Below are 11,727 nucleotides of genomic sequence, written 5' to 3' on the forward strand. Positions count from 1 at the left end.
AAAGCTTCGAAATTCTCAAGCCAAGGGATCCAGCAAAATCTGGCTTTTCAACATAATACGTACGCGTTCATTGACAACACCGGCTTCGCCGGCTATTAGGCACAGCTGAAGGAGGCAGGAGGTTATCGGCATACACATTATAAAGGAGGTGGTTATGAGGGGAAATAACATAGATGTTTAAGATATGAAGGGTAGACACAGAATAAGTGCAGAAGAGTTCTTCAGCAAAATAGACAACGATAGGACCAGGCATTCATGCATGTATTATATTTAAATTAAAACGTGCACGAAATAACGTTGGTAATGGACCTTATGCATTGACATCACGAAGCACCTAACAACCAATCGCGACGCCATCTTAGAGGGCAAACAATTTCCCTGACGACGCGTTCATGTGTGAGTCAACTGCGATCGGGACGCGAGCCACAGAGTAACATAACTGATCTTAATCTGTAGAACACAAAAGTAGACAGTTTCACATTTTTATTTCTTTTTGCAATTGTGGAAAATTGAAAAAACATTTATTATCCAAGAAGCACATGTTGAAGTCTTTTTCACTAATTCCACATGGTGAATGAATCATAAAAATTGTTTTTGGTGAAGTAACAATGGATATAGTGATGTTTGAAATGTTTCTGTAGAAATTTATACACTACATATTTTCTGTGAACAGTAAATGAAGCTGCACATGATATGTGTACATATGTTTTGAAGCTGACACAACTGTGACAATAAAACTGCTGCAACTTTATGTTACTTGTCATTTTGTTTTGTTTCATGTGCGTATTTAACAATGTGTCTCACTAATAAGGCGATACTGTTGATCCATAAAATAACACTTCCATGATAATCAGTCCATAGGAACTACTCCTGGACAAAGATTTACGAGAGCACACGCAACTTGTACGATTTTGTTCACAGTTGCTTCTGGCGATGTCCCATCATCCATCAGTGTGATGGGAATGCGGTTTTGGAGTACAGTATATTTTTGTTTCACCATTCCAATTACCCGTTCAACATGGATCCGAACACAAGAAAGTTCTCTGCTCCAGACAACTTCTACTTTTTCAAGTTGCTTCTTTCCCTTGGTGAATGGGGGAACCTTCACCTCGGCCATCGCCATTCCACAGTATTCATCAACAAAAAAACCACGATCGGCAAGCACAACATCCCCTGGCATCAGTTTATTCATGAGGTCACTGTTTTCCGTTATCTCAGTATCTGTTGCCCTTCCTCCCCAACACTGGCTTAGGAAGCATATTGAGCCCTGTGGTGTTATACCAATTGGAAACTTTACAGTTGAATGGTGCTCGTAGTTGCTCCACACTTGTGTCCTTGCCAGTAAATCGGACGGCTGCTCTAGAAACACTTCAGTGCAGTCAATAATAACCACATTTCCTGACCGATGACGGCATACTGAGACGTAGAGCGTCACGACTGGGCCAGTGTATCAGCGACTGAGTCTTTACAAACATTACATCAAGAACGCGGTGGAAGTTTCGTGAAACAGTTGACTGGCTGACTCCGAATCTGTAAGCTCGGTCCTCGTCAAAAACGTTCAATCGCAACTTCATGAGGAACATTCGCACTTGACCAAACTTTGTGAGTTTTTTTCACGTTGGTAGAGCACGTGATGTAAACGTGAAGAGTGGCACAAAAATTGCCCAAGAAGGAATTCCCGTGTAAAATCGGAGTTTTGCATCGTTGTTCTGAAGGTGTTCTTCCTGCAGACCCGTTGCTCTTACCTTTTCTTCCAGGTCACACACTTGAGTTCTGAGGGCAATATTGTCCTTCTGTAGTTCCTCCACGTTTTTTTCCAGTGCACGAATGTCTCTGAAAGACAGTTCCGTTTGGGTTTCAGTCCCTCCAACAGGTGGAATCTGCTCATGAATGGGGCACTGCTCAGGATTTGCATTGTGTAGTTCTAGCAGTATTGCTGCAGTAGCAGTATTGCTTGCCCTCTGAAGGGGGCGCACTTCCGCATAAGGGTGTGTGACGTCATATGCATAAGGTCCATTGAGATACAACTGCAGGTCAATGTAGTGGATGCATCCAATATGCTGTTGCTTCAACATTTCATTGTACAGTACTAAACATGCAGGGGTGCAGGGGCGGATCCAGAGGGAGGAGGAGGTGCAGGGGGCGCGCACCCCTCTTCCCCTCTCCTCTGGATTTTTGATATTATTATAAGCTCTGAATATCCTGCAACAGCCCTCGTGTCCAGATTATTTTGACCAAGGAACGTTTCAGGCGGCTTACGGTTTGTCGGCGCGGCGCGCTCAGACATATCCTTACGGCGCGCTCAGAGGTTTTAAATCACTTTTGCTTTATTATAAAACACTCCAAGTGCGACGGTAAAAAACCCATAGTTTCATCACATAAATCCACCGTCCAAAGCGAAATAATCAGCAGCAGCCACTTCAGCGGATATGACGCGAAGATGACGACGTGGCGATGACGCAGCACATGGGTGGGGCATGAATTGAATACGTGATGAGGAAAACATGGGTGGAGCATGAATATACAGCATTACATTAAAACTCGTTTACAGCGGAGCACAATTATAATGGTAGCAGTACAGTTTGCGCAGAATTCAAATTTCTCTTCATGTTTGTGTCAATTATTCGTGTGTGTACAGGATCGATACTCATGTGCTACGTCGACGTGGGGTATATTCACAATAGTACAATCCTATTGTCAACACCCCTTGCTGAGCACGTTAGTGGACTCGTCCATCCAATAATGCATTGCTGAGCGGTGAGGAAACTGATAAATGCGATCTACAGAGGTATCATATCGACACAAACACAAAATTCATCAATTTATAGCGGAAGGAACAGCTGGGCAAGTCGTTTCACCATTCCTTCTATCTGACCATTAGTCATTGCGAATCTGTTGAACTGTTGGACCAGGGAAGGACACAAGGAACTGCAGAAACTTCCAAGAACGCACGAAATGCCGTTTCTGACGATCAATTTTTACAAATTTCCTGGGGGAGAACCCCCAGACCCCCCTTAGCCCCTCACCCCGCCCTCCCCAGAGCTATAGTTTCATGCAAGTCTTGAAATTCATGGATCCGTCCCTGAGGTGGCTAATACTGTATATGAAATATGGGGTGGGGGATCCACAACTCGACCATGGTAAGTGTAGTATAGTCCGTGTGTTTTCAGTAGGGTTAGATTGACATGTCACAGGGACCTGTCAGGTTAAGTCGTTTGGTACACTTGATGCTGAAGAGGCAGCGTATGTAATTTATAGACAAGTTATCCCTTAATATGTGGGCGTGAACACCTCATGCGGTAGGCGGGGCTAGTAGATGAGAACTTCTCATCAGCGACTTCGAGAACTTCTCATCTGTCTGGCCATCACGATTTGTCTGGCCAATATGTGTCACCCATGGCGGCGTAATCTGCCGTGGAGATGGAAGTGCCATACTGGAATTATTTTTATAGGCTCAACAACATGAGGCTGAGGAAAAACCAACCTCAAACAAGGAAATGCGGCCATTTGGCCCAAAAATTGCCGTGGTGCACTCCCTCGTTAATATTTTTGCTAAAGATTTAAACATAAATCTTGGTGTTTGATTAAAGTCTAAAAAATAATATGACCTCCCTCACAATGTCAAAAGGAACTTCGAGGCAGGAGGACATTAGGCTCAACAAAACTAATCTAAACATGTGAACACTAATATAAGTCACTTGAATAGAAGTCACGTGCAGTCAAAGCCCATCAAAGCTCATCAAAGACAGCTTTGGAAAGATAGAAGGAATCTGGATATTGCTTTGGAAAGGTAAAAGGAATTTGGATATTGCTTTGGAAAGATTGAAGGAATTTGGATATTGCTTTGAAAAGGTAGAAAGAATTTGGATATTGCTTTGGAAAGATTGAAGGAATTTGGATATTGCTTTGGAAAGGTAGAAAGAATTTGGATATTGCTTTGGAAAGGCAGAAAGAATTTGGATATTGCTTTGGAAAGATTGAAGGAATTTGGATATTGCTTTGGAAAGGTAGAAAGAATTTGGATATTGCTTTGGAAAGGTAGAAGGAATTTGGATATTGCTTTGGAAAGGTAGAAGGAATTTGGATATTGCTTTGGAAAGATTGAAGGAATTTGGATATTGCTTTGCAAAGGCAGAAATAATTTGGATATTGCTTTGGAAAGGTAGAAGGAATTTGGATATTGCTTTGGAAAGGTAGAAATAATTTGGATATTGCATTGGAAATGCATGAATGAATTTGGATATTGCATTGGAAAGATAGGAAGAATTTGGATATTGCATTGGAATAGAAAGAATTTGGATATTGCATTGGAAAGATAGGAAGAATTTGGATATTGCATTGGAATAGAAAGAATTTGGATATTGCATTGGAAAGATAGGAAGAATTTGGATATTGCATTGGAATAGAAAGAATTTGGATATTGCTTTGGAAAGATAGAAAGAATTTGGATATTGCTTTGGAAAGATAGGAAGAATTTGGATATTGCATTGGAATAGAAAGAATTTGGATATTGCTTTGGAAAGATAGGAAGAATTTGGATATTGCATTGGAATAGAAAGAATTTGGATATTGCTTTGGAAAGATAGGAAGAATTTGGATATTGCATTGGAATAGAAAGAATTTGGATATTGCTTTGGAAAGGTAGAAAGAATTTGGATATTGCTTTGGAAAGGTAGAAATAATTTGGATATTGCATTGGAATAGAAAGAATTTGGATATTGCATTGGAATAGAAAGAATTTGGAGATTGCTTTGGAAAGATAGGAAGAATGTGGATATTGCTTTGGAAAGATAGGAAGAATTTGGATATTGCATTGGAAATGCATGAATGAATTTGGATATTGCATTGGAAAGAGAGGAAGAATTTGGATATTGCATTGGAATAGAAAGAATTTGGATATTGCATTGGAAAGATAGGAAGAATTTGGATATTGCATTGGAATAGAAAGAATTTGGATATTGCATTGGAAAGATACGAAGAATTTGGATATTGCATTGGAATAGAAAGAATTTGGATATTGCTTTGGAAAGGTAGAAAGAATTTGGATATTGCTTTGGAAAGGTAGAAATAATTTGGATATTGCTTTGGAAAGATAGAAGGAATTTGGATATTGTTTTGGAAAGATTGAAGGAATTTGGATATTGCTTTGGAAAGGTAGAAGGAATTTGGATATTGCTTTGCAAAGGCAGAAAGAATTTGGATATTGCATTGGAAATGCATGAATGAATTTGGATATTGCATTGGAAAGATAGGAAGAATTTGGATATTGCATTGGAATAGAAAGAATTTGGATAATGCTTTGGAAAGGTAGAAAGAATTTGGATATTGCTTTGGAAAGGTAGAAATAATTTGGATATTGCTTTGGAAAGGTAGAAGGAATTTGGATATTGCTTTGGAAAGATTGAAGGAATTTGGATATTGCTTTGGAAAGGTAGAAGGAATTTGGATATTGCTTTGCAAAGGCAGAAAGAATTTGGATATTGCATTGGAAATGCATGAATGAATTTGGATATTGCATTGGAAAGACAGGAAGAATTTGGATATTGCATTGGAATAGAAAGAATTTGGATATTGCATTGGAAAGATAAGAAGAATTTGGATATTGCATTGGAATAGAAAGAATTTGGATATTGCTTTGGAATAGAAAGAATTTGGATATTGCTTTGGAATAGAAAGAATTTGGATATTGCTTTGGAAAGATAGGAAGAATTTGGATATTGCATTGGAATAGAAAGAATTTGGATATTGCTTTGGAAAGATAGGAAGAATTTGGATATTGCATTGGAATAGAAAGAATTTGGATATTGCTTTGGAAAGGTAGGAAGAATTTGGATATTGCATTGGAAGAGAAAGAATTTGGATATTGCATTGGAAAGATAGGAAGAATTTGGATATTGCATTGGAATAGAAAGAATTTGGATATTGCTTTGGAAAGATAGGAAGAATTTGGATATTGCATTGGAATAGAAAGAATTTGGATATTGCTTTGGAAAGATAGGAAGAATTTGGATATTGCATTGGAATAGAAAGAATTTGGATATTGCTTTGGAAAGATAGGAAGAATTTGGATATTGCTTTGGAATAGAAAGAATTTGGATATTGCTTTGGAAAGATAGGAAGAATTTGGATATTGCATTGGAATAGAAAGAATTTGGAGATTGCTTTGGAAAGATAGGAAGAATGTGGATATTGCTTTGGAAAGATAGGAAGAATTTGGATATTGCATTGGAATAGAAAGAATTTGGATATTGCTTTGGAAAGATAGGAAGAATTTGGATATTGCATTGGAATAGAAAGAATTTGGAGATTGCTTTGGAAAGATAGGAAGAATTTGGATATTGCATTGGAATAGAAAGAATTTGGATATTGCTTTGGAAAGATAGGAAGAATTTGGATATTGCATTGGAATAGAAAGAATTTGGATATTGCTTTGGAAAGATAGGAAGAATTTGGATATTGCATTGGAATAGAAAGAATTTGGATATTGCTTTGGAAAGATAGGAAGAATTTGGATATTGCATTGGAATAGAAAGAATTTGGAGATTGCTTTGGAAAGATAGGAAGAATTTGGATATTGCATTGGAATAGAAAGAATTTGGATATTGCTTTGGAAAGATAGGAAGAATTTGGATATTGCATTGGAATAGAAAGAATTTGGATATTGCTTTGGAATAGAAAGAATTTGGATATTGCTTTGGAAAGATAGCAAGAATTTGGGTATTGCATTGGAATAGAAAGAATTTGGATAATGCATTGGAATAGAAAGAATTTGGATATTGCATTGGAATAGAAAGAATTTGGATATTGCTTTGGAATAGAAAGAATTTGGATATTGCATTGGAATAGAAAGAATTTGGATATTGCTTTGGAATAGAAAGAATTTGGATATTGCTTTGGAAAGATAGCAAGAATTTGGATATTGCATTGGAATAGAAAGAATTTGGATATTGCATTGGAATAGAAAGAATTTGGATATTGCTTTGGAAAGATAGGAAGAATTTGGATATTGCTTTGGAATAGAAAGAATTTGGATATTGCTTTGGAAAGATAGGAAGAATTTGGATATTGCATTGGAATAGAAAGAATTTGGATATTGCATTGGAATAGAAAGAATTTGGATATTGCATTGGAATAGAAAGAATTTGGATATTGCTTTGGAAAGATAAGAAGAATTTGGATATTGCATTGGAATAGAAAGAATTTGGATATTGCTTTGGAAAGATAGGAAGAATTTGGATATTGCATTGGAATAGAAAGAATTTGGATATTGCATTGGAATAGAAAGAATTTGGATATTGCATTGGAATAGAAAGAATTTGGATATTGCTTTGGAAAGATAGGAAGAATTTGGATATTGCATTGGAATAGAAAGAATTTGGATATTGCATTGGAATAGAAAGAATTTGGATATTGCATTGGAATAGAAAGAATTTGGATATTGCATTGGAATAGAAAGAATTTGGATATTGCTTTGGAAAGATAGGAAGAATTTGGATATTGCTTTGGAAAGATAGGAAGAATTTGGATATTGCTTTGGAAACAACACACAACAACATGCATTTTAAAGGCCATTTTGCCTGCTAGAGCGGGGGTTAGCCTTGCGGTCCCCATGACAATCTTCTCCATTTTGCCCTATTTTCTGCATCTCTCCTTGTTAACCCCCTTGCCCGCATTTCTTCTTCCACCATCTTTAGCCAAGTCTTTCTCGGTCTTCCCCGTCTTCTACTTCCTTCTACATTCATTTCCATCACTCTTCTCAACCAGTCACTTTCATCCTTCCTCAACACATGACCAAACCATCTCAACCTGTTCCCCTTCACAGCATTGGTTCATGTTCCATGACCATGACATGACATGACTATGTTCCTCACAGCAGCACAAACAATATTGCTTTGGAAAGATAGGAAGAATTTGGATATTGCATTGGAATAGAAAGAATTTGGATATTGCATTGGAATAGAAAGAATTTGGATATTGCTTTGGAAAGATAGGAAGAATTTGGATATTGCTTTGGAAAGATAGGAAGAATTTGGATATTGCTTTGGAAAGATAGGAAGAATTTGGATATTGCTTTGGAAAGAAAGGAAGAATTTGGATATTGCTTTGGAAAGAAAGGAAGAATTTGGATATTGCTTTGGAAAGATAGGAAGAATTTGGATATTGCTTTGGAAAGATAGGAAGAATTTGGATATTGCTTTGGAAAGATAGGAAGAATTTGGATATTGCTTTGGAAAGATAGGAAGAATTTGGATATTGCTTTGGAAAGATAGGAAGAATTTGGATATTGCTTTGGAAAGATAGGAAGAATTTGGATATTGCTTTGGAAAGATAGGAAGAATTTGGATATTGCTTTGGAAAGATAGGAAGAATTTGGATATTGCTTTGGAAAGATAGAAAGAACTTGGATATTGCTTTGGAAAGGAATTTGGATATTATGATATGATGAAAGAATTATGGAATGAAATCTATTATGAAAGAATTTGGATATTATATTTGGATTCTGGTATTATATGGAGGATAGCTTAGAGCAGTGGCTCCCAATTTTTTTTGTCCATGACCCAAAACTTTAAATGATTCGCCTTATGACCAAATGGTACCAGTACCACCTACTTGGTACCGGTACCTACACTAATAATTGTCAGAGAAAACACTTTAGATGTGAAACCTCCCCGAAAAAAAACGAGTTTTTGAGGGGGGTTTTCACGTTCATGTCGCGGCCCTTGGTTTGGCAACCCCTGGCTTAGAGGTATATGCAGTAACATTTGAACTGTCTGGCTTGGTTTCAATCTTAAACCAACTACACACTGCCACCCTGTTTCTTCACGTGCACGCCGACGCATCGATGTGTTCACCATCCATGGTGAGGATTTTATGCCCGAGAACCATGATGCCAAAACTTTTGGTGGACATTAAAGATTCCATTATTTCTTAAGTGAAGAGTAGGCGAGTTATTACCGGCACATTGGTCAAATTACTGCCAATTAAATGTTCGTGAAAGACTTGAGCTAGACACGTCACCCACCACCGGCAGACCACACAAGAACGTTGGAGTAATTCGTGTCATTTAACACACACACACACACACACACACACACACACACACACACACACACACACACACACACACACACACACACACACACACACACACACATACACACACACACACACACACACACATCTCGTTTTTTCATTTCTGTTCCTCACAATTCTATCTCTCTAATTCACACACAAACATACATACATACATACACACACACACACATACACATACACATAAATACAAACATACACATAAACACACACACACACACACACACACACATACAAATAAACACATACACACACATACATACATACACACACACACATACACATACACAGAAATACAAACATACACATAAACACACAGATACACACACATAAATAAACACACACACACACACACGACAAACACACATACACAAACACAAACACATAAACACACACACACACGTACACATAAACACACACTCATACATATAGTATACATACATACATACATGCATGCACAAACAAAATATGGACAATTAAATGAAAACTTTGACATTGAAAATGAATGACAGATGGTAAACAAAATGTATTTAAGCATCACATTGATATTATCCTGCAATACATGAATTATAATATATATATATAATGCTGCACCCATTAAGGCAAAGATGTCGTCCATGCAGCGCTCTGGAATGTGAAGCCGAGGTCCCGAAGGGTGTGCTTTAACAATGCTGTAGAGAAGGCACAGTTCTGGGGTCAATCCCCCACAGACCCTTGCCCATCCCCCTCTTGGCCACCCCGCTCCTTGCGATTAGCACCTCACGAATACGCAAACTCCGAAAAGCCACAATCACCCCATCTGCTCCGAGCCATGGAAGAACACTATTTCCATTTGAAAGGATCCGGAGGCGACCCCCAGCACCCAAGGGCCGTAGCCTCGCTATCCTTCTGCCCCGGCATCCTTAGCCTGACCATGGTTACGGCGATATACGTGGGAAAGGGCAACTCATCATGCCTTCGAGCTTTGTCTCTTCACTGACACCCTTAAGCAATTTCCAAGATGGCGGCTCCGACACTGAGGCTGGTTACCTCGCGTTGTCAGCCTGGTTGTAGCTCATAACCATTGTTGTTGTTAGAATCCATACCCTTTCCAGGGCATCGGTGTTGGCAACGAATACACTGGCCATTGTCTACCCAGCAGAAGCGTAGGAATTTGAAATTTATTGAGGGTGCCGTGCATGATAACCTACTTTTGTGAAAGACGCAGTGAGATCTTTAATGTCCACCAGCAACAAACACTGGTAGACTGATCCCTGGCTTAACATCCCATCTGACAGGTGCATCCTCATTGATGCAACATGCCTGTTGTGAACATCAGTGAACATCAGTGGGAATTAAATTATACAACACGGGTCAAAGGTGACCGACTACATTACCTCTCAGGTATCCTGCCAACCATTGGGATAATATATAATACAAGTACAGATACATTCAAAGTACATCGCCCCCATGCCAAATAAATAAATAACATCCTCAAGAGCAGAGAGACGGCACTGGGAGGGAGAGGTGGACAATAATTGATTGTGAAATTAAAATAAATATATAATAATCGTAAAATAATTAATTTTTTAATCAATTGACTAATGGCATACCGAAACCACCAATGTTTCATTCGAATCTGTAACTTTTTGAAAACTAATTAAATAATTATTTAAAGAATTAAATAATTGATTAATTAACTAATCAATAAATTATTAATTGATTAATCAATAAATCCAAAATATCCTTTACAGCCACATCACTTGGTCACTGTCCTGTCTGAATATCAGCTTCCTCGCTCAAAAAGTGCCTGATGTATTGCCCAGATGAGAAAGGAAATAAATAAGTACTTAATTAATCAATTAATTGATTAATCAAAAAACAGAAAATAAAGGTTTTGCCAAAGCACTTTCTCACTGTTGTGCTGAAATTTCAGCCTCCAAGCTCAAAGGATGGCCGGGCGAGATGTTGCCCGGACAAACAAACAAATAGACAAGAAATATGTTGTGCATAGCGTGATACTTGCAAAATCCCTAAAATAGGTTGTTGGCCTATGATGTCTTCAAAAATAATCGGTGGATGCATTCAGTGACCTGGCAAGCAAATCCTCTTAAAATTTCAAGTTAATCAGATGAAAACAGAATTTTAGAAATCCGGCTTATGTTGACCTTTTGGCCAATGTTGACCTCAAAATACTGGATGGTTGAATTTAGTGACCAGATATGCAAATCCTGTTCAAATTTCAAGTTAATCGGATAAAAATTGAGAATTTTAGAAACTTGGCCTGTGTTGACCTCAAAAATACTTGGTGGTTGAATTAATTCACTGGATATGCAAATCCTCTTCAAATTTCAAGTCAATCGGATAGAAATTGAGGATTTTAGAAATTAGGCCTATGTTGACCTTTTGGCCTATGTTGGCCTTTTGGCCTATGTTGACCTCAAAAATACTTGGTAGTTGAATTCAGTGAACAGATATGCAAATCCTCTTCAAATTTCAAGTCAATCGGATAGAAATTGAGGATTTTAGAAATTCGGCCTATGTTGACCTTTTGGCCTATGTTGACCTCAAAAATAGTTGGTGGTTGAATTCATTGACCAGATATGCAAATCTACTTCAAACTTCAAGTCAATCAGATGAAAATTGAGGATTTTA

Source organism: Myxine glutinosa, chromosome 13 (genome assembly GCF_964187855.1).
Source record: "Myxine glutinosa chromosome 13, kmMyxGlut1.1, whole genome shotgun sequence".
NCBI lineage: Eukaryota > Metazoa > Chordata > Myxini > Myxiniformes > Myxinidae > Myxine > Myxine glutinosa.